The following is a 21844-nucleotide window of genomic DNA, read 5'->3' as shown; positions in this document are numbered from 1 at the left end:
GTGCTCCCGGACGTGAAAAACTTGGTATTAGAGCATGAGATTAAATATCTTTAGAGTCCATATTTCACTTAACCACATCTATGTATATTCTTATTCATAATTGTGAAGTTCGCCACACTTATGAATAGGGAACTATGAGATGCTTAGGAAAATCTCCTTTTCTTAGAAATCCAATATCGTGCCTCTAGAGTTTGACTCTGTGTCTAATCCTTTATTGTGATTATAGGCAATGAATACTCGAAGAACAACCGCTCGAAGACTTGATGAAGATACTGCAAATGCGGGAGCTCCTCCCCGAGGCAATAAAGTCCCTCCACTTGAATAAGATGTTAATGATGACCAAGCTCCGGTCAATCCTCCTTCTTTGATGGATGGTGACATAAGGTCTTACTTTCTCCAAATGGCCAAAGCCATTACTAGTCAAGCACAACTCGTCACTACTCAAGTTCAATCCATGACGTCTCAATCTAATCGGGAGGTTTTACCCCGAGAAAACTACATGTTGGTACTATGGCCTCCTTATTGAGTGATTTCACTAGGATGAATCCCTATACTTTTTCCAAGGTTGAGGAAGACCCCCAAGAGTTCATTGATGAAATGTACAAGATCTTTTGTGCTATGGGGTTGGTTACTAGTGAGAAGGCCGAGTTAGCTATTTAACATTTCAAAGATGTGGCCCAAACTTCTTACGTCCAATGGAGAGACAATAGGACCTTAAGAGGTAGACTGGTGACATGGGATATTTTTAAGAAGGCTTTTCTCGATAGATTCTTTCCTATGGAGAAGAGGGAAGTCAAAGTGGTGGAGCTCATCAACCTTCATCAAGGAGGTATGAGTGTACTTGAATACTCTTTGAAATTCACTAAATTGTCAAAGTATGATCCTTCTTTGGTTTCCGATCCTAGAGATGAAATGAGCAGCTTTTTGATGGGAGTGTCGGATGACTTGCAAGAGGAATGTCATTCGGCTATGCTACATGACAATATGAAAATTTCTCGTCTCATGGTTCATGCTGAACAAGTGGAAGAGACAAGGTCTAAGAGGAAGAGTAGAGATGCCAAGAGGGCAAGGTCGTTTGATGGTAGTTCTTCAAAAGGTAGGCTTGATATCCAAGACAAGACTAGGTTTAAGAGAGGTCTTCTAATCAAGTTCCTACCAAATTTCCCAAGGTTTGTGATTATAGGGTGTCTAACCCTATGTCTCAAAAGTATAGAGGTACTAGATCACCAAACAAGAAGCCGACTTATGGAAAGTGTGGAAAGAAACATTATGGTGATTGCCTCATTGGGAAAGATAATTTCTTTGGGTGTGGGAAGAGTGGCCACAATGTTAGGGATTGCCCTAATGTGAAGGGGCAAGATAAAGGTAGAAGGAAAGCTAGTGGTTCTAATGTTTATGCTACAAAGAAGAATCGCTTTTATGCACTTCGCTCAAGGGGTGAACAAGAGAGTTCTCCCGATGTGGTGACCGGTATGTTACAAGTCTTCTGTGTATGTTGTACTTGATGCAGGTGATACATTATCCTTTGTGACTACCTTTATCGCTAGAAAGTTTGATATTTTTCCTGATATTCTAAATGAACCTTTCATGGTAATTACCATGGTAGGTGAGTCGGTGGTTGCAAAAAGGGTGTATAGAAATTTTCCTACAATGCTGCCCAATAGAGTGATTCATGTTGAATTAGTAGAACTTGATATGGTTGATTTTGATGTCAATTTGGGGATGCATTGGTTGGATGCTTGCTTTGCTTTCATAGATTGTAGAAAAAGGGTGGTGAAGTTTAACATTCCAAATGAAGAAGTCTTAGAATGGAAGGGGGGATTCTAATTCTAGAGGATGTAGCATTTCTTGTTTGAAAGCTTGTAGGATGATCTCTAAAGGGTGTTTATATCACATTGTAAGAGTCAAAGATTTAGACTCCGAAATCCCTTCCATTGAGTCGGTCCCCGTATTTAGGGAATTTCCGAAGGTCTTCTTTAATGATCTTTCCGGTATTCCTCCCGAACGGGAAATCAATTTTGGTATTGACTTGCTACCAGATACCAACCCCATTTCGATTCCTCCTTATCGGATGGCTCCGGTCAAATTGAAAGAGTTGAAGGCTCAACTCAAAGATTTACTAGACAAAGGCTTCATTAGACCTAGTATTTCTCCAGGGCTGCTCTTGTTCTGTTTGTAAAGAAGAAGGATGGGTCCCTTAGAATGTGCATTGATTATCGCCAACTCAAGAAAGTCACTATTAAGAACAAGTATCCTCTCCCTCGGATTGACGACTTATTTGATCAACTCCTAAGCGCAAGCTACTTGTCTAAGATTGACTTGAGATATGGGTATTATCAACATAGGGTGAGAGGTGAGGATATCCCAAAAATGGCATTTTGGACTAGAGATTGTCACTATGAGTTCTTAGTAATGTCCTTTGGTCTCACTAATGCCTCGGTGGCATTTATGGATCTTATAAATAGGGTGTTTTGAAGTTACCTAGATTTATTTGACATTATTTTCATTGACAACATCTTGATATATTCGAAAGGTGAGGGCGAACACATGGATCACTTGAGGGTGGTGTTACAAATGCTTAAGGAGAATCACTTGAGGGTGGTGTTACAAGTGCTTAAGAAGAACCAATTTTTTTCTAAATATAACAAATGTGAATTTTGGTTGAGGTTAGTGGAATTTCTTGGTCATATGATTTCATAGTAAGGGGGTTGAGGTTGATCCAAGGAAAAGCGAGGAGGTGAAAAATTTGCTTAGACCATTGACTCCAACCGACATTAGGTGCTTACTGGGTATATCGGGTTATTATAGGAGGTTTGTGGATGGTTTTGAGTCCATTGCATCTCTCTTGACTACTTTTTCCCCAAAACAAAGTGATATATGAGTGGTCAGAGGTATGTGAAAGAAGCTTCCAAATCTTGAAGGATAGGATTACTTCCGTTCCAGTGTTGACTTTACCGAAGGGTATCAAGGGATTCGTTGTGTATTGTGATATATCATGAGTGGGCTTAGGGTGTGTGTTTATGCAACATGGGAAAGTAGTAGCCTATGCCTCTAGAAAACTTAAGGTGCATGAGAGAAATTATCCAACTCATGATCTTGAGTTAGCTGTCGTGGTATTTCCTTGAAAATAAGGAGACATTACTTTTATGGTGTTCATGTTTATGTGTATACCGACCACAAGAGTCTTCAATATGTGTTTACTCAAAAGGAGTTGAATCTCCGACAAAGAAGACGGTTGGAATTGTTAAAGGATTATGACATGAGTGTTCTCTACCATCCCTGCAAGGCCAATGTGGTAGCGGATGCTTTAAGTCGTATGACCATGGGTAGTGTGTCTCATCTATATGAAGCCAAGAAATACCTAGAGAAATATGTTCATAGGTTGGCTAGATTAGGTGTTAGATTAGAAGATTCTCCAAATTGTGGTTTTATGGTCCATCATAACTCCAAGTCGTCTTTAGTGGTTGAGGTCAAGTCCTAAAATCACCTTGATCAAATATTGATGGTGTTTAAGAAATCAATTCTTGGTAAGCTTAATGAGTCATTCTCCTTGGGGGGATGGTGTCTTGAGATATCAAGAAAGGTTGTGTGTTCCCAATGTAGATGGTTTGAGAAACCAGATTCTTGAGGAAGCTCATGGGTCCGTTTACTCCATTCATTCGACTTCTACAAAGATGTATCATTACCTTAGGGAAGTGTTTTGGTAGGAAGGCTTTAAGAAGGACATAGCAGAATTTGTTGCAAAGTGTCCAAATTGCCAACAAGTGAAAGCCGAACACCAAAAGTCTGGTGGTTTACTTCAAGAAATCCAAGTCCCTACTTGGAAATGGGAAGACATCAATATGGATTTTGTGGTACGTTTTCCCCGGACACAAAAGCAATATGACTCCAAACGGGTGGTTATGGATAGGTTGACCGAATCCGATCACTTTATTCCCGTCAAATCTACTTACTTGGCAGGGATTATGCAAGAATCTTCATATATGAGATTTTGTGTCGCCATGGTATTCCGTTATCCATCATACCGGAAAGGGGAGCAAAATTCACATCTAGGTTTTGGAGGTCATTCCAAGAAGGGTTGGGTACTAATGTGAAGTTAAGCACCGCTTTCATCCCCAAACGGATGGTCCAGCAGAGCATACTATTCAAACCCTTGAGGATATTCTTAGATCTTATATCATTGATTTAAAGTTAAATTGGGATAAAAACTTGCCTTTGGTTGAGTTTGCTTACATCAATTGTTATCATTCATCCATAGCTATGCCTCCTTATGAAGCATTATACGGTAGGAGATGTAGATGTCCAATCGGATGGTTTGAAGAAGGAAAGTCTTCATTTTTGGGTCTCAATTTGATTTAAAAGACATTTCATAAGGTTCATATTATAAAAAATTTCTTACAAACAGACTATAGTCGGCAAAAGTCTTATGCCGATCATATAAGAAGGGAGTTAGAGTTTGAAGAGGGTGATAAGGTGTATCTAGAAATTTCTCCTATGAAAGGGGTGGTGAGATTTGGAAAGAAGGGGAAGTTGAGTCCTTTTTATGTGGGTCCCTATGAAATCTTGCAAAGGGTTGGTAAGGTTGCATATGAATTGAAACTCCCTAGTGAACTATCTTCAGTTCAACCGATTTTCCATGTTTTCTTTCTTAAGAAGTGTATCAAAGATCCCGAGTCTATTCTTCCTATTGAGGGTCTTGGTGTTCAAAAAAACTTCTCTTATGTGGAGGTTCTGGATCAAATCCTTGATAGGTAAATAAAGAAATTAAGGAACAAAGCGGTGGCTTCCGTTAAGGTGCTATGGAAGAATCACCTAGTTGAGGGTGCAACAGGGGAGGCCGAGGTCGACATGAAGTCCTGTTACCCTGTCATTATAGTGACTTACAGTGAAATTATGCCTATAGACTAAAGAAAAAATTTGCAAATTCTTCTTGTTTTGAGTCAAGTTGTGCATTTTGATATGGTGAGTCTTTAAAAAATGATGTTGAGCATGTTGGTAAGCTATGTTTTGGCATAATTGACTCATGTATGCCATGCTGAGCTCATGTTTTTATGAAAAAGAAAATCCTCATGTTTTGATGATGAGCTTTATGTTTAGTAATTAAAGTATTGCTTTGTGTAAATGTCATGATTGATGTTGTAATTCATGTTATAATGTATTGTTGTTGGTTGGGCTTCTAGTCTTGAGTCAATTTCTTCCTTTTTAAGAATTTTAGTGTCATTCGAGAACGAATGTTGCTAAGGAGGGGATAATGTAATACTCTGAAAGTCTAAGGCATGTTCTAGAATCTAACATAGGTTTCAAAAGGGTTAGGCACTATTTTAAGGTCAATTTTAAAGTATATAAGTCATTTAGGAAGTTTGGGAACCAAAACGTCAAGAAACGTCCATGACGTCCGGAAACTAGTACAATGAGGTGCTAGTGTGCCTTAGCCTATTTGACTAAGTTTTCGGAGTTGGAAAATGATGAATTCTAGTGGAATGTTTTCTAACATGTATTATAGTTAATTCATGATCGAAACATCCGGGTAGAACTCCCCAAGGACCAACCAAGAGCCCTTGAGGAGGACCTTTGCATTTGGGTCGAAGGTTGCCCAAGGCAGTGTGCACCAACGACTTGCCATCAACGGATCGTGTTCCAATCGACACTGCTTCGATTGCCTCTAACGATGGAAACTTAGAAAATTTTTCCAAGACTTATTTTTAACCAGTCTCTGACCAAACCAACGTACCAACAGGACGGAGGCTCCTGTGGTCGTCGATTGACACACGAGGCGTCGACTTGGTGTCGTCTGTGAGGGTCTGTTTTGGGATGCTCGATTATAAGTGACTTGAATTAATTAATTTGGGTTTTATTTAATTTTTTAGGGGTTCAGTAAGGTATAATTAAGTTAATTAACAACCTATATAAACATCCTAAGCTAATTAAACTAACCTAAGTCATCATAATTCCCAAATCCAAATTCTCCTCCTTCTCTCTTCTTTCTCTCTCCCAAGTTAAAGACCACCATAGAAAACAAGGTCAAGGTGGGTTCTAGGGCCGCAATCACCAAAGTTTCTCCATAAAACTTCATCAATCAACAAGGTATGGGATTCCTTTCACCTTTGGGACCTCTTTCCCCTAAGGGTTCCTTCAAATTGATTTCAACAGATGAGTTTTCATGTGGGTCTTTTCCAATCTCGAAATTGATCTTTCAATTTGATTTGTTTATGATTTACTTTGGATAATATGAATATATTATCATGTATTATAACTCAATTATGTTATTTGTTGATGCATTGGTCTAGTTTGTAGAAGATGGCCTATTCCCCTTAACCCTATGTTATTATCTTGAATTGAATTGTATAGTATTGATTCAATTGACTTGGTTAGTGTGTAAATTACTATAATATGTTGTTATTATGATAAATATGAGTTGATTTTGAAGCATTTTAAACCAACTATTCTAGTTCTTGAGTAATTGACCTAGATGGTGAAGTAGACTATGAACTTGATCTAAGTCTCAGACTCTAGGCTATAAACTAGTGATAAATTGTGTTATAATTGTTCAATTGGACTTTATGTTGATTATTATTGTTTTATGATATTACACCCATTGTTGGGTTGAGTGGAGGGTTGATGGTAAGACCTTGATGATGGCATTGTGAAGGACATTGAGTAAGTCTTGTGATCTCTATTTTTTACTTCGATTATGGTCACTTGTGCCTAAGTAATGATTTTGTATTGAAGTAGACCTTATATTAAGATTGATACGGTTGGTATAATATTTAATTGAAATTTATTGATTATGTGATTGCGAGATTATGCTTAAGATGTATTGATATAATGTTTGTGATAAAGTACTGATGTGCCTTACTATGATATAATGATGTTAATGTGTTAATCTCACATGTGACGGTTGTAATGAAAGGTGTTCTCATGCAATTCTTTTGGAGCTACGATTATGATGATTATATAAGGGATAGAACCTATGACCTACACTAATCTATATTAATTAATAAAGGTATTAAATACATTTCAAAAAGGGACTCTAGCTAAGCACCGGGTGAACTAGAGTGAGGAGTGTCCCTTCCCACATAGGGAAGGTAGGATCACTAATTTACTCTAGAGATTGGAAACTACAATTCATGTAGAATAAATAGGGTCCCAACTATATCTCTTAGTTCTTGAACTATGTTGCCCCCATAGAAATATTAGCTAGTGGATCCACGTAGTTGCTATGTTCATGTTTTGGTGCTACCTTGGCAAGTAGTCTGCCTTTCTTCGGTGTATGTTTTCATGACACCGGATTCCACATTATCTCATGTGGTCTATGTGCTTTAAGTCAAGATGTAAGGTAAGATTAACTAAAGGAATGAAGTCTAAATAGGATAACCTACGGGGTTTAGCTTAGTCTAGGTAGGGGTATGGGACTCTACCTAAACATTGCACTAGTTATCCTTGAGGGAAGTCTTAGGAGGATGTTCTTATATATGAATATGCTTATAATTGTACATTATATGTATATAAGGATCTTGCACATTGATAGTACTATATGATGATTGGTTTAAGTTATGAATCTATGTTTGGTCTCTATTGCTTCATTATGATGATATGTATTATTAATGATGTGCTATGTGAAGTTGGACATTGGTCATAGTTCTTGTTGAGTTTACTTGATTGAGTAAGGTTATGGGGTTTTTCTTAGTCATTGTACTAGTTGACTTAATGAGGGTTCATGGGTAATGATCTTGCTTTGGTTATGTTGTAATCAACTCTTAATCATGCTTGTTGATGTTATAGCTTGATAATAGGATTGTTTAGATTATGTGTTCAATTATGTGGATATGCATTTCGGCTTGACAAGACTTAGTATGGTTTGTCTTGTGATATATATGCTCTTGATTTAATGAATATGTCCTATTGATTGTTATGGTCTTCTTGAATGTTCATGAGGCTTTTCAAAGTAAATTCCATACTTTAATGAAATGTTCCTTTTTAGCATAATTTTATGATGTGTGTGCATATGGTCACATACTTAGTAAAACTAGTGTACTAACCCCATTATCTTCCTAAATCCATGCATGATATTAGAGCATTGAATTGATAATTGTTTGGTTCACACCGAGGTTTGATAGTATAGAGCTTTGATAGCTGACGATGCATTTTGCAATTGAAGAAGTAGCAGTTGCAATTGTTATAGTAGACACACTTGAAATAATTGAACCAAAGAGGAATCATCCTTTTTACCTCCATCCATCGGACACTCAAGGTTATGCATTAATCTCGGGTTAACTCAGTGTAGCAGAGAATTATGCATTATTCAGGAAAGTAAGATCAATTTTGTACTCGGAACATGCAAAAAGAAAGATTATGCACGGGAACTAGAGGAGCAATGAGAGAAACATTGCTCGCCTAGATTATGAACACAGACTCAAAAGAATTATTGAGTGGAATTGCTTATGTTTCAGATGCTTCAATGTTATGGGAAGATCTGAAGGAGCGATTTGATAAAGTTTATGGTTCAAGGACATATCAGCTTCAAAGGGAAATTTGCATGATAAATCAAGGTAACATGTCTGATTCAGCTTTTTTGTCAAAGATCTGATTGCTTTGGGATGAATATGATGCTCTTGTACCCCCACCATCATGTAATTGTGATACATCTTGAATGTATGTGGATCATGTTCATCATCTTCGATGGTTTTCTTTTTTAATGGGATTGAGTGAGACGTATGGGCATGCAAGTAGTCAAATCTTAATGTTGAGTCCATTACCAAGTGTAAGTAAGGTGTATGCAATGAAAATGTTAAAGGAGAGTCAAAGAATTACCTCGACGATGCGTTCTAGAGAATATATGGTGGATAAAACAACACTTTTTGCAGGAACAGGAAGCTATAATCAAACTGATGGTGATAGGTATGAATCATCCATGAACACGGGTAGAGGATACTATAATACTAAGAAGAATGTGAATTGGAATCTATCTTGTAATCATTGTAAGATGCATGGCCACACTCAAAAGGTATGGTTCATACTGGTTTGATATCCAGAAGACTGGATGTTCAAAAAAGAGCCAGTAGGGTATCATAATGCGCAAAACTTCACAAACTCGACTAGAGGTATAAATGTAACTGTTGGAAATATGCATAAGAACTGCAACAGTCCAAATTCTCTGTATTGTAAGGTAGTTATGGTAGTTATTCATTATTTAAGAGTTACCTAGTTTCGATCTTATCCTTAATTAGTATATTAATGTTATCCTTAGGAGTTGGTTTACTTGTAAACTCTATAAATATCTGTATTATAATGAAGTAAGTAGTTTTTTTCTTTTATAAGTTATTTTTTGTTGGTTTATCAAACTAATGTATCTACTTGTTCAATAACAAAAGAAGATCAGATTGTTATGTTTTTCCTTCTCTATAAACTACCAATTTGTATCATAGCATTTATTTCTTGAGGAATCCGTGGGTGTTTCATATAATTAAGGATTGTAATAAACAAGACACGTTTATCAATCGTGGAAGCAGAATTAAGTTCTCTGTAATGGCACCACCTGTTTTAATGTTGATAACTATCATATTTTGGTGGTAAGGAAGGAAATTTATATAGATGTCATGGATATGTGAAAGGCAGTTGAAGAGGATTATGAAGTTCTCCATTGCCTAACAATCCTACTATGGCCCTAATCAAAAACCATAAGGACTGGAAAAAAAGAAAATAAAGGCAAAGGCCTATTTTTTTTCCGCAATATCTTCTTCAACCTTCACTCGAATTATATCTTTAAAGTCAGCATGCCATCTGGGATTTTCTCAAGGCAGAATATGAAGAGGATGAAAGAATCAGAGGTAGGCAAGTGATAAATCTTATAAGAGATTCTGAGATGTAGAAGATGAAAGAAACTGAAACCATTAAAGATTACTCAAAAAGGCTCTTGAACACAGCAAACAGGGTAAGATTGCTTGGTTCCGTGTTTAATGATTCATGTATTATTGAAAAAATTCTGGTAATTGTGCCAGAAAGATTCAAAGCAACCATAAATACTTTGGAAAATATGAAGGATCTATCCAAAATCACCTATGAAGAGTTATTAAATTCTTGGTAGGCATAAGAACAACAAAGAGTCATGAGAGAAGAAGGAAATACATAGAGAGAATTGTTTTCCGAGCCTCAAGATGGAGGCAAAAACAAAAGAAGAAGAACAAGAAGAATGGTGAAGGCATTTAAACAAGTACTACCAAAGGAAAAACTGAACACTCAAAGAAAAGTTATCCTCCTTGTAAGCATTGTAACAAGAAAGGTCATCAACCATATAAATGGAGAAGGCCTGATGCTAAGTGTAGTAAATGCAATCATCTTGGGCATTAAGCTTTCATTTGAAAGAACAATGGTCAAAAATAAGAAGCATATGCTCAAATTGTTGATGGTGAGAAAGAATATCAACTCTTTGTTGCTATATGTTTTTTAAGAGGATCATCGAGTGAGTTTTGGTTGATTGATAGTGGATGTACTAATAATATGACAAATGACATGTCTTTCTTCAAGGAATTGAAGCCCACGACCATTACTAAAGTCAGAATAGGTAATGGCCACCATGTTCTAGTAAGAGGGAAATGAACCATTGCTATTCCAAGTCAGTCAGGTACTAAAACACTTTCTAATGCGCTTTATGTACTTGACATAGATTAAAACTTGCTTAGTGTTGGTTAATTGATGGAAAAAGGCTATAAGTTAAATTTTGAAGATAATCATTGCCTGATCAAGACAGATCAAGAAATGTTTAAAGTAAGAATGAGAGGGAAACTTTCTCATTAGATCCATTTGAGGAGGAGCACGCTATTTTTTCAGAAAAAGGAAGCGTTGCAGAAGTATGGCACAAGAGACTCGGATACTATCACTATGAAGGGGTGGTTAAAATGCAAAAAATAAAAATAGTTAAGGATTTGACTGTTTTAGAAGTACATTCTTCAAATTTTCTTGTGTGTCAATATGGAAAACAAAAAAGACTTCCATTTCCAAAGACAACTTGGAGAGCCTCAAACAAATTGCAACTAATTTATACTGAGATAGTAGGACCTCAAAGGACTCCTTCACTAAAAGGTAGTCTTTACTATATTATTTTTGTAAATGATCTGACACGCATGTGCTGGATTTATTTTCTCAAGCATAAGTCAGAGGCTGCTAATGTTTTTCAAAAGTTCAAACGAAAAGTAGAAAATGAAGCTAACTATAAAATTCGGTCCATAAGAACAGATAATGGAAAGGAATACCCTTCTTACAAGTTTGACATGTTATGTTAGGAAGTAGGGTTTATCATTAGCTTACTACTTCCTATACTCAAAAAAATGGAGTAAGCGAGAGAAGGAATCGATACATTATGGAGATGACCAGATGCATGTTGCACGAGAAGAAATTACCAAATATATTTTGGGAAGAGGAAGCAAATACATTAGTTTTTCTTCAAAATAGGCTTCCCACAAAGGTAGTGAAAAACCGAACTCCATTTGAAGCTTGGTATGGATTCAAAGCATCATTAAATTTTCTTCAAGTGTTTTGTTGTTTTTGTTTTTCCTACATTCCTCAGGTTAAACGAAATAAACTAGATTAAAAATTTGTCCCAGGCTTTTTTATTGGATATAGTTCAGTTCCAAAGGCATATAAAGTTTTTTAACCACAAACTAAAAATATAATATTTATTACAGATGTGAATTTTATAGAGAATGAAGAGTGGCGTTGGAAAGACTCGAAGAAATCTATACTTAAACTTCTAACAACGCAGAAAAGTCTCCTTCAAAAATTTTTAAGAAGAAAATATCACTCTCACGGAAGGATGAAATGGTGGATCATTTATAAGTCAAAGGTATCGACAAATCACTGATATATCAGCGATGCAATGTAGCAGTATCTGAACATGTTAAGTAGAATGACTCCAAGAATGATGAAAAATGGGTGGCTGCAACGAAAGAAAATTGTTTATGATTTAAAAGAACATGACTTGGGAGCTTGTTGATCAACCTGAGGACTGAAAGATAATTGAATTGAAATGGGTCTTCAGAAACAAGCTAAATTCAGATGGTTAAGTGAACAAGCATAAAGCAAGACTTGTAGTTAATGAGTATGCTCGAATTTTTGTTGTGGATCATTTTGATATATTTGCACTAGTAGATAGGCTTGACACGATCAGGTCATTTCTTGCTCTTGCTGCACAATTGGGTTGGAAAGTGTATAAGATGGATGTCAAATCAGCATTCCTTGATGGCTTTCTTCAGGAAGAAGTTTATATTGACCAACCTGAAGAATTTGTGAAGAAAGGAAAGGAGGACAAAGTTTATAGGTTATGAAAGGCATTTTATGGACTTAAACAGGTACCAAGGCCATGGTATGGTCGAATAGATGGCAATTCACTTGGCTTAGGCTTTGAAAAAAGTCTATCAGAATCTACTCTTTTAGTTAAACACATGGCATTGATATTACTGGTGTGTGTATATATCTGGATGATGTACTAGTTACAAGAAGCAATATAAGGAATATCGAGGATTCAAATAAGAAATGATGCAAGACTTTGAGATGACTGATCTTGGTCTAGTGTCTTATTTCTTTGTATAAAAATCAAGCAAGGACAGGATGAAGTTTTCATTTGCCAGAAGAAATATTCTAAGGAAATTCTCAAGAAGTTTAACATGGAAGATTGCAAGGAGATGAGTACTCCTATTAACCAAAAACATAAACTAATTAAGAATGATGGAGCAGAGAAAGTGGAGGAAATGTACTTCATCGGCTTAGTTTGTTGTTTGATGTATCTCACAGATATAAGACTTTATATTTTGTATGTTGTAAGCATTCTATCGAGGTTCATGCATAGTGCTAGTGAGGTGCATCTAAAAGAAGAAGAATGAGTTGTCAGATACATCAAAGGTACCATCAATTATGGTATCAAGTTTGAGAAAAAAATAGATCTAAAACTACTTGGGCATTCTGATAGTGATTGGGTTGGAATTGCAGATGGCATGAAGAGCACATCTAGATATTGTTTCAATCTTGGCTCAGCAAATTTTAAGTGGTGCTCAAAGAAGCAGGACATTATGTCTCAATCCACTGCAGAGGCAGAATTTGTGGTTGGTTGAGGAAAATTTGTGGTGATCTGCACATGAATTAGACAAAGTGAGTTAAAGTATTTGTGGACAACCAATCTACAATAGCAAATTCTCATAATCATGTACTTCATGGGAAAACAAAATACTTCAACATCAAGCTTTTCTTCTTGAGGGAAGTGCAAAACAATGGTGACTTGATTCTGCTCTATTGCAACACTGCAGAGAAGCTGGTTGCTATCTTCACCAAACCATTATAAGGTAATAAGTTCCAACTTCTCAGGCAAAAACTTGGAGTGTGTAGCTCTTAAAGCAAGGAGGAATGTTAGAAATATGCATAAGAACTTCAACAGTCCAAGTTCTCTGTGTTGTACGGTAGTTAGGCTAGTTATCTACTGTTTATTAGTTACCTAGTTTCTGTCTTATCCTTAAATAGTTTCTTAATCTTATAATTAGGAGTTGTTTTACTTGTAAACTCTATAAATATCTGTATGATAATGAAGTAAGTAGTTTTTGCTTTCATGAATTTTTTTGTTGGTTTATCAAACTAATGTTCCTACTTGTTCAATAACAAAAGTAGATCAGATTGTTATGTTTTCCCTTCTCTAAAAACTAACCGTAACTAGAGGAAGAGGCATTTCAAAGAATGTACAGGTTGCTAGAGAATATGAGACTGCAGATGTCTTTGGACCAGTTGAGACAGGACAAAAGTCTACACCTGATCCTTATAACCTTAATTCATTTGAACTAATCTGCAGACACTTGCTGCACAAACAAACTTTTCTTTAATGCAATATAAGAAGATAGTTAAATACAACATCTAAATAAAGATGAGAAGGCGGCTGAGATGGTCAATGATTAATTTTTTAAGGACACTTAATCCAATTCTAAGTGTCGACGATCGTAAATCAGTATAAATCCTACAAAATGAGTTGGATTGATCCCATAGAAAGTAGCTTTCTTTTGATTTCCAATATAAAAGTATGACCGTGACCTATGCAACTGAACACTTAAAACACTTCGAAATCTATGAACCAAATTCAAGAACATTGTCACTAATCCAAATGAACAGTTGTCGGACTACCAAACATTTCAATAATCAACAAGATACAATCAAATAAGGAGGCAATACTTTGGGGATTGACTAACCAACTACTAAATTCAACTTCACAAGTGCAAATCATTTATTAACCATGCTAATTTGTTGTGTGTAGGATTGACTTGAGATAAGACATTTTCCTCTCAAACAAAATACCTTTTTTTCACTGAGGTCGTTCGAATCTCAATGCATTCCATAATAAGACCAGCCCACAATCTCATTAAATCTACTATCTCTAGCTAGATACAAAGGATGGATCTTGGGTTTCCATTTCTCAAGCTGAAACCATAAAGACCCACTAGTTATGGATGTTAAGTTCCTACCTTAGCTCTACACTTCTTTCTCAAGCAAGTGTAAAACCCTGAAGTGCATTGCAATAAACATGCAATAAGAACTCTAAACCACAATAATAACTTTTTACTCACATCAAATTAACATCAAAAGTTAGAATAAACTAGAACCCGTTGAATCAAACACAACAATTGGTTACATTGTCAAACCCCTAAGATTGGGGTAATCATCATAAAAATAGTAAATCTGATACCTGCTACAACCTCCATAGTTGGGTATTTGAAAATTGAAAAATCTTACTATCAAAAATCTCTTCGTTATTACAATACCCAATTGAAAATAGTACAAAAATTACTCAAAAAACAACAATAGCAGTATTTTTCTCTCTTTCCTTTGCTCCTCAAAATTTTTGAATGCTTTATATCTCTTCAAAAATAAATTTTAACAATCTGAGGTGTGTCTTTTTGGGACATTTGGCAAGGAAAGTCGAACTTAGCCGACCCTTTTGGTGACTTGTTGATTGTCCTCTCATCTCGCTTTCTTTCTTCACATTAAGTGATCTAGATCGAGATCATCGTTCCATTCCGGGATGCAACCTTTAGTCTCTGAGCTCGGCAATTTGCATTCACTTGGGTATCCGTCAGTAATTTTCAGCAATGTAGTCGTCCTTTTCCAATGCAAGCAACGATTTGCCAATAGGAAATACAGTTCGCCGAAGTTTCTCCTTTTTTAGGTTGAGAGGTGTTACACCTTGGAAATCTAATGACTTAAGAAAGAGCTTTGAATGGATTCTAATGACCTAAAATGGTGAAAATTATGTTTCTAGACCTAACCTAATGTAATAATTTATTCAGGAAGTAACAGAGTCTAAACATCAATAAACGAACATGACGTCCGGAGACTAGTGAAATGATCTAGTGTTTCTTTAGGTCTTGCAAAGGGTGTGAAGAGTCCTATGAGGGTTAAATCTTGTAAAAAGACTTTGAATATATATTAATACGTGCTTAGGGTTAAAATATTTGGGTACGACCCCACAAGGACCACCCTAGGGGTCCTTGAGGAGGACCCAACCATTTGACCTAAAAACTGTCAAATGACAGCTTGACCTACGGAGGTAGTGACGAGCCGTCACTGGGCTTAGGCCCCATAAGTGAGGCTTGTAGGTTGGGACTTAGTCTCTCCACTAAGCCTTCTTCTTTCCCTCTTATATGACGAGACCTACAACCTGCAAGACGGGCCGTAACACCACCTACTCCGTAGGTGGTGGCCGTGAGTTACTGCCAGGTAAATGAATTTTAACTTTTATTTTAAGGTCTTATTTCGAGTTAGTTATTTAGTTATGGGTTAGGAGGGGTGGTTAGTGGACTAATTACCTAATTAAACCTAAATATAAGACCCCAACCCCAAGACCCCAAGTCTTTCTAATAAACTCACAAAACAAAACTCAAATCTCAACTTCTCTCTCAAATCAAGGACTCAATTAAAGAAACAAGTCAAAGCTTCAACTATGGATAATAAAAAGGATTTTCTTTAGTAACACTTAAGTATTGACAAGGTATAGAAACTCTTCACTCTTGGGACTCCTTTTTCCAAGAGGTTCCTTCAAATTGATTTTTCTATGATCTTGCAAATATTTAGATTTCACTTTAATTCGTGGGTTAACTTTGTAGTTGACTTATTTGGTCTAGATTTGATTAATAATTATGTTTTATGAGTGTTTATGAATGGTTTGAGGTATTACCTTAGGTTTTTTACCTAATTTCTTAAAGACCCATGAATGTCCCCCTTCTCCTAACCCTAACTCTTGAATTATGTTGATTGATGATTAGAGTTGAACTAATCGAGTATGTTCTTGTGTAATTGACTATAGTATGATGATTATAATTGATTTGACGGATAAATATCATGTATTTAAGATGAAGTCTTGAAATGGATTTCTTGGAGGCTATTAGTAATGCCTCCAAGGTCATGAACATGATATTGTATTATTGTTGGTTATCTTTGGTAATGTTGATTAATTGAATTATGAATAATGGAATTATGAATTTTTATCATGATATAAATATGATGAATTGTGAGATGATGATAGGCGTACTATGATGAGGAGTTGAAGGTAATCCTTATGTACATCTTACGATTATGTTATGAAGTGTTGTTCTCACATGATATCAGGTTTGTGATGAAAGGACTTTCTCATCCTAGAACCTATGAGCTATGAACATGTTATATGAGAAGTTAAACTCTGAAGACCTATGTTATGAATTGACGTTTAACAAAGACTTAAAGACACATCTAAAAGAAAATTTAGCTTAGCACCGAGAGGATATGCAAAGAGAGGTCTCTTCACGAGGAACCTTCCCCCGATTTTCTAATGAGAAAGAAACCACAATGCTTCCTACCATAAAGATAGTTTCTAGTAACAATCTGCATATCCCATAACTATGAAGCCCACATAGGATGTATCTAGTGGATCCACTTAGATGATATCATGATGTTCATGTCTTACCTTGGTAAGTAGGATGCCCTCCTTTCCGTGTAAGGGCTTCATATACACATTGCAATAGATCACTTCATGTAGGGTTGTGAGTATGGTCTTGAAGTGCATTTATGAAATTAACTATAAACATGAAATGTTGTCTATGGTCTTAAGATGAATTTGTGATTATGGGTTTTACTTATTGGTAAGGTGAGGACATTTATATATGTCTTGTGAATGTGCATACAGGATTTTAAGGTGAATATGACATGGTTATAATGAAATGTCCCTTTCTGCATGTTTTCAAATGTTTTACTTGCATATATTTTCATACATAGTATATGTGGTTTGTATTAATTCATATTTATCCTATTTTCTACATTAAGTGTAGGTTTGGGTCATTGAAGAGATTCTATTCCTTTCTTGAATAATGTCTGATTGCTACTCCCAAGTTGGTGAGTCCTCAAATCCGTGGATGGTGATGCTTGATTCTATTCCACTTTCCTTATTCAATGACTATATTGTAATTCGTATTGTAAGTACTTTTGTTGATGTAAGGGCTAAGTCCCAATTTCCATACTCATATATTTAGATGGACATGTGAGACAATCATAGATTCTATTTTCATATATGAAGTGAAGTTGTACTTCCAAAGTAAAAGTTTTAAATTTTCAACTATTATTCTATCTATGATACAATGATGAATGCTAAAGGCTTGTCTAAGACCTCTTCGAGGTCAACGACGCCGGTTACATCTAGGGGGTACTCTTTGGGGATGTAACAAGTGTTCTGTAAATTAAGTCAATCCAGGGGGTAGCTTGGCAATCCGCTGAATTCTCTCGGCGATCGCCAGGCTTGTATTTCGTGTCCTTTTTGCCAATTAATGTCCTTGTTTTGTTCATCAACCCATGCACCTGAAAATCAAGGATTTAACATCAGTTATTGAAACAAATTAAACATATGAGGTCACTAAATCTATGTAAGCAATCCCTAAATGAGTCCAAATCTCGGATTCATCAACCAACATAGCAGGTAATTCCTATGAAAAATTCTTTAAGAATGGATTCTATGGCTATCATGAATGATAGGAATGACACACTAAAAAGAGGAATAAGTGGATAGTTGACTCTGGGGCAACATGTCACATGACTTCTCACCTTGATAAATTAGATCATATCAATGTATCGGACAAAAACATATGTAAGAAAGTATATCTTACTAATGGGCAAATTACTTTAGTTACTCATTCAGGTAGTTGTGTGATACCAGCAACAAGGTTATTAGAAAATGCTTTGGTGCTGTCTGATTTAAAATACGACTTACTTTTAGTGGCTCAGCTGACTCAACAACACAAATATGTTGTCCACTTGTATCCTGAATTTTTGGTTTTTCAGGACCTCTGCAATGGAGATGTGAAGGGGATTGGTAAGGAGGTATATGGGCTGTACTATTTTCCCAGTAAATTCTCTTCTTCAAGCACAACTATTGATGATGAAAAGGTGGTATTAATGACAAAGACATGAATCACAGTGCATAGTATGACATAATAGAATGGGTCATCCCTCTATTAAAACTTTAAGACAATTTTCCTTAGTTAATAAAGATTCATATGTAAAATTGTGTTATGATGGTCCAGAATGTCCTTTCGCAAAACAAACAAGGCTTCTATTTCCTGTAAGTGTGTCGAGAACAGGTGAAAACTTTGATCTTATCCACCTTGATGTATGGGGACCATATAGATTCTCTACACATAATGGTTTTAGATTTTTTTTTTCTCACCATTGTGGATGACAATTCAAAAATGACTTGGTTGTTTCTAATGAAATACAAAAGGAAGGTATTTGGTGTTTTGAAATCCTTTTTTCAATGGTTAAGATCAATTTAGTAAACAAGTAAGAAGAACTAGATCTGATAATGAAACTGAGTTTTTAATAGAGGGTGCAATTCATTATTCTCTTCTTAAGTTATAATACAGGAGAGCAATAGTCCTCACACCCAACAACAAAATGGGTGGCAGAGAGGAAACATACACACATACTTGAGGTAGCAAGAGCTCTCAGGTTTCAGGGATCCATTCCTATTAGATTTTGGGGAGAATGTGTAGAAACATTTCTATACTTGATCAACATGATACCTACTAAGGTGTTACAAGGCCAATCCCCTTACCAAGTCTTTCATAAGGCTAAACCATCCCTTAATCATTTGAGAACCAAGGGTTGTTTATGTTATACCACAAAGTTGTGAAGGTTGATAAATTTTCCTCTAGAGCAGATGCATGTGTCATGATAGGGTATTCACCAACTCAAAAGGGGTACATGTTGTATAATTTGAGCCCCTAAAAATTTATTGTAAGCAGGGATGTTGTCTTCAAGGATCATGTAATTCCATACAAAAAAATGAAAGATAAATACTTCCCAAATTTTGTTCAACACACAGATACAATTGGATATGAAGAGCTTTAGGAAAGAGTTATTATTGATGATGAAGTTCCCACAAATTATGCACTTGATCATCAAAAATATTATGATTGACCTGAACCAAGATGTTAAGAATGATTCCTTGGTGAATTTCGATGTTGCCAAGATATTGTACGTGAAGTCAGGCCTAGAACCTCCTCAAGAGTATCTCATACACTTGACTGGATGAGAGAATATGTGACTAATATGATAGCCTCCATGCACCCTTATTTCGTAGGAAAGTATGTATCCTACAATTACTTATCTCCCACGTGCCAAGCACATTTGTGGGGATATCCTCTAACACAAATCCAAGTAGTTATGAAGAAGCAATCAAAGACCCCAGATGGGTAGAAGCAATGAATTACGAATTTAGTGCATAAGAATATAATGGCACATGGAGAGTAATGAAGTTTCCTCCTCGAAAGAATGTCATAGGGTGTAATGGCTTTTTAAGATCAAGTATAAGGAAAATGGTGAAATTAATAGATATAAAGCCAAACTTGTAGCAAATGGCTATAGCCCGACTGAAGTAATTCATTATTAGGAAACTTTCTCATCGGTGGTAGAAATGGTGATTGTTAGGACCATTATTGATGTTGGAGCTGAGAACTGGATGATTTATCAAATGAATATTTTTAATGCATTCTTCCAAGAGATCTGGTTGAAGAAGTGTTCATGGAATTTCCAAAGGGATTAAATAAAAGCGAAGGACACCAAATATGTAGGCTTATTAAGTCATTATATGGACTTAAGAAGGCTTTAAGACAATGAATGAAAAGTTGACCAATGTATTGTCTAAATCAGGCTACATTCAGAGTCATCTCGATTTTTCCTTATTTACAAAAGGGAAAGGCACATCATTGGTGATTGTACTTGTATATGTAGATGATCTGTTGATCATAGGCAATGACTCCACATTAATACAGGAAATAAATATGTTCTGAAAAACATTTCAAAAATCAAAAATTTGGGTGAGCTAAGACATTTTCTAGGAGTAGAATTTTGTAGATCAAAGAAGGGAATTGTAATAACAAAAGGAAAAATTCTTTAGAGTTGGTGCCTTAAGCTGGTCTAGCAGGGGGATGACCGTCATCTTTAACTTTGGAATATAACAGGGTTTTCTGATTCTGATGCATTATTCACTGATATATGTATATGTCAATGGTTGATTAGGAAGTTGCTCTGTCTTACTAACACCAGACCTGACATAGTTTTTCATTTCAGTGTTTGAATTAATATATGCATAATCCTATTATGTCTCACTGGAATTCAACTTTGGAAGTAGCGAGATATGTCAAGGCTGCACCAGGTCTAGGATTACTTATGAGTGTTAAGAAACAAACAAACCTTACTGGCTTTTGTGATGCAGATTGGGTTGCATGCCCCAACACTAGAAGGTAGGTTACTAGTTTTGTGACTAGGTTTTTAGTGAAGCTTTGATATCTTGAAAATCAAAGAAACAAAACACAGTTCCGCAAGTTCTACATAAGTGAAATATAAAAGTTTGGTTGCATTGACTACTGAGGTGGTTTGGGTGACTAATTTGTTTAATGAACTAGGGCTGAGCTTAGATAAACTTGTCATCATTCATTGTGATAGAAAGGTAGGTTTACAGATAGTAGCAAATTATGTGTTTCATGAAAGGACGAAGCACATAGAAATTGATTGTCACTTTATCCAGGAAAGGATGAAGTAGGACTTGATAAGAACAAGTTATATCAGCACAAGGATCAACATGCTGATTGATTGGTTGACAAAGGAACTTGGGAGAACTCAATATGACTTTCTACTTTCCAAGTTAGGTGTTTTGAATATCTTTAGTAAACCTAGCTTGAAGGTCAGTGTTGAAGATGAAGCATAAAGAAAAATTTATTTCTTTTGTTCTTCTTTAATTTAAGTAGTATATAATTTTGTTAAAATGGAATCTGTTATAGATTTGACTTTTCGTTTTAAATATAAAACTGAATGCTGAAGCGGGACAAAAGTAATTATCAACTTAAATCATGTCAAAATTTAATCAACTTGCTAAATTCTACCTTTCTCTTATTAAATAAGATATTGTTTGGGTTGAAGCAGACACGTCTCAGACGACGTGCCTGCTTCATCGTGTTTCCTAAATAAAAACTTAAAATTTATTTATTTTGCTAATTTCTCTACTTTAATTTATAAGTGTATAATTGTTTCGAAATTATGAAATCCTTTTTAGCAATGACTTGTAGTTTCAAGTTTAAGATTTCATGTCGAAGCAGGACAGAAACTAATTAACTTAAATCATATTAAAATTTATTCTAACTATTTAATTCTACATGTATCAAATGAATTATAATAAATAAAAAAAATCAAATATTGTTCCCGCGCTAGCACGGACACCTATTTCTAGTATATATATATATATATATATATATATATATATATATATATTTGTGTGTGTGTGTGTGTGTGTGCGCGC

The sequence above is a fragment of the Solanum pennellii genome, chromosome 11 (assembly GCF_001406875.1).
Source record: "Solanum pennellii chromosome 11, SPENNV200".
Classification (NCBI taxonomy): domain Eukaryota; kingdom Viridiplantae; phylum Streptophyta; class Magnoliopsida; order Solanales; family Solanaceae; genus Solanum; species Solanum pennellii.
Note: the sequence above shows the minus strand (reverse complement) of the source record.